Here is a 3,858-nt window from a genome sequence, read left to right as displayed (position 1 = left end):
ATGAACCTTTTTAACTTGTCTAGTCTTGTGTCTTTAGTGTGTTTTGTTTCTGTTATTGTAAACTCGTACAGTTATATCCACAAAACCACACCTATGATTTGCAAAAGCCAATATGTTTATGTGTTTATGTCCATGACGCCAATTTAATATCAGGGTCTGACTGGAGAAAACCCCAGTGCTGGGCCCTGTTTCAGGAATGAAATTCAGATGCAAACGAGGTCAAGTACTGTAATAGGTCAGTTGGGTTATTACAAAAAGATAGTTATTATAAAAAAGGGAAATTACTGTAATAAAGGGGATAACGATGGGACAGATTGGAAAAAGGATGGAAAATGAAGCAAGGATTCGGGATACAGAGAGTCACACAGCGGTGTTCCAAGGATCTGTTGTCGGTGGTGGGAGTCCTTCAGGGTTAGTAGTCGGTATCAGAGCAGTGTTCCTCAGGAATCTGTAATAGTCGTCAGAGATGAGTGTCCTCTTGGAGGTGTCCTTCTGGAGTCGTCCCCTTGAAGGTACCCCACGGATTGTGTCTCGTGGAGTTGCTTCATGGTGATGTCTCATGGAGGGTGTCCCTCAGGGTCCATAGTAGTAATCGGTGGAGAGTGTTCTCACAGAGGTGTCCTGTAGTCATCCTCATGGCAATGGCTCCCTGGAGATGTGCCTCTTGGTGATTAATTTTTCCCCCTGTTATAATGAGTTGGGGTGAGTACCTCTGTTCTTCATATCAGGTATCGCATGTTACTGGTGGACCAGGTTCCCTGGTCTTGCAGGCAGCTCTTCAACTGCATGTGTCTGCAACTGCACGTGTCTGCAGCAATTCTTGGGATAATGGGTAGCAATTCCTCACACCAGTCCTCAAGGTAGTAGACCAAAGAGTCTTATCTCATCTCTTTGCAGCTCATCCCTCAGGCAATGGACAGTGGAAGAGTCTTAACTCCTCCTATGGGTCTCTGAGACAAAAGATAAGTTGAATTCTGTCTCAGCTTCTCATACCAATCTTGGAGACAATGAACAGTAGAGTCTGTTTTCAGATCAGTCTCTCACATTTTATTTTCAGATGCTATTACTAGTATGAACATAAAAAGCTAGTGGGCATAGACTAAATTCTGTAGTAGTGGTTATGTTTTAATAGTAACTTGTTTGTTCTTCCATACAGTATTATCTGAACCCTTTGGATGTTGACTGTGTAAATAGAGGATTAACAGTGTTTTATGATTTAGGTCATGTTTCTATGCTAGACATGATTCTGCAGTTGCTCAGCAAGGCTCTGAGGTGCAGAGTACTCCACTTCTATGAAAGCCAGTGGGAGCTGAGAGCTACTGCTTTGTCTCAGAAATATTGAGCACCATGCAGCCCTTGGGTTACTAAGAGGTGTTAGAGGGAAATATATTTTTTATAACTGCATCTTGTCTTCCCAGTGACATTTACTGCCATATTACATCATAACACCTCTGTACTATGAAGTGGCAGAAAAGCAAGGGACCTCTGTAAGCTAAGTTTTTAGCTCACAAGGAAGGAGGGGGTAAAAAGTCTTTAGTACCAGTGATAATTCTCAAGCTGTCTTAAACTATTTAATTTCATTATCAAACATAAAGCTGAGTGCCAAGTGCATAGTATTTCCATTATGAATAGCAATTTCTTCATAAAATCAAGTTTCCCATTAACAGATTAAACAAACTTGTAAGCAGCATCCTTAGGATGTCAAAAGTTTCTTGTCTCTATGTTTTCTGTTCTGTACACGCAGTCATAAAACTGGCATAGACTGCTATGTACCATTTTGTTTTGTTTCGTTGTTATTTAAGTTCACTGAAACAATGGCAATGTGACTGACAGGTGGATCAAGTTCAGTGTAAATATCAGCCTGGGACAAATTGCGTTTTTCAGTAGTTAATGCTTGCTATCATATTTATACTTTTTATCTTTTCATCTTTTCAAACCATACAGAATTGGACAAGACTGTTCAAATTTCACAATAATTTCTCTTCTGGTCAAAACTAGACCTCAAAGTGACCAGGACTTCCATTTGCAGTAAAAAATGCACAGGGCACATTGCAGGAAAGAAATCTTTATTCTATATGATAGATGGTCATTATTACACTATGACAAGTCTGGGGGGATTTATGTGTGAAAGTGCAAGGAGTTCACTGATGGCTTTATTTTTTAGCCATTGGTGCCACAGGAATCTCGACACCTTATTGGCATTTTGCTATGAAGTCAAGGGCTTGGTCCAGTTTTTAGGTTTCTAAAGGGTATTTTGTGGCTCCATAAGTATCCAGCCATCCAGTATGGCGTCTGGGGAGCAATAGAGATGCTTTCAGGAATTGCTTATAGTGCCTTCTGTTACCTAATGTATCCTTTCTCTCTTTAGTCCAAGCACCTTGGTATTCATGGGGCTACATGATTTCCAGATTTCACAGCCATTAATGGGGCAGTATTTAATGAAGAGCTTCTTGTCATTTGGGAGTGGAGGGGGGAAGGCTCTTTCCAATAACTCAGACCATATTTAAGAAAAAACAAAAGGTTATTTTTTTTTTAAAGGTTTGCTGCCTTTAGTGTCAAGGAAGGAGGCTAATAGGTTTTCGTATTAGGCGCTAAAGCACAGGTTTGCGTATAACCATGTATATATGTATGTATATGCATATCTGAAAAATACAATATTAAAAATTGGTATTCTTTTCAAATAACTTTGCTTCAAGCCCTCTCCCCCTAATGGTAATGAACATTCACAGATATAGACAGGGAAAATAAATGTTATCTTCTCAAAATTGCTTCAATTCCACTATGAACTTGAAACAGGATGCATTTCCCAAGTATTCAGTATAGCTTTTGAATGTATACTTTTATATACGATTTGCCTATGAGGTAGTTTTACTTTCTGTTTGCAGCCAGCTTCACTCTTTTTCCAATGGTATCACTACTAGTAGTAATTTTACCTAGGAATTTTTTACATATACTGAAAAAGAAAGGGGGAGGAGAGGAGGAGAAGGGGGACAGGGGGGAAAGCACTGTAATTTGTGTGCAAAACTGTTTAGCAAGTATCCTTTAGGCCTAATTTCAATACAAACCCTAAAACTGAAGTGTCAGTAAGGATTTTACAGAGGTTATTAACTATATGGAAAACTGGCTGTTTATCTAGTTGGTTACCTAGTAGTCAGAAGGAGAAACTTGAACTATGTTGCCCCTTACTACGTAGAAAAGTAGACCCGCATAGATAACCAGTTCCAGAAGGCAAAACAGAACTCCTGCCAGCTGCAAAGATGGTGTTCCTCTCGCAGAGGAGGCGTGGTCCCCAACAACAGTTATTGGTGCAAGTCTTTTGTGAGGAAAGCCTGATGAGTTTGTCCGTCTGTGTTTAAGGCTTGTCTGCATGCTGGAGAATAGCACAGCACATCCTCGCAGCTCTTCATCTAGAGAGTGATGTGGTGCACTGGTAGAGGGCTTTGTCTTTATTCACAACACATTCAGTGTCTCTCGGCAGGGGAGGAAATAACACTCCTGCCTGGCAGCCTGTCCTCTGCCACCGTCTGCAGAATAAACTGAACTCTAACTCACCGTTTAAGAGAAGGAGGGAAAAGTAGAGAGGAAAGGGATTTGCTCTCTGGCTTATTCATACATTAGCTCTCTGTAAAGGCACAAAAAAGAAGGAGCAGCATCAGCAACCTTGCAAGCAGTGACTCTGATTCCAATTAATATGGTCTGAACTACTTTGAGAAGCCAATTTATTGCTTACACATATAACGCTTGAGCTTTGCTGAATACTGGATGTGCCAAGCACACCTTTGCTTCTGATTTATACATAAAGACTTGCGTCTTTCAGAGAAAAAAACCTTATCAGGAGAGATTCAACCAAGGCAGGTA

This window comes from Pezoporus wallicus, unplaced genomic scaffold (assembly GCF_028554395.1).
Source record: "Pezoporus wallicus isolate ANWC-B61680 ecotype Strahan unplaced genomic scaffold, APGP_CSIRO_Pwel_v1 contig_4161, whole genome shotgun sequence".
NCBI lineage: Eukaryota > Metazoa > Chordata > Aves > Psittaciformes > Psittacidae > Pezoporus > Pezoporus wallicus.
The sequence above is the reverse complement of the archived record's forward strand: the minus strand, read 5'-3'. Positions refer to the sequence as shown.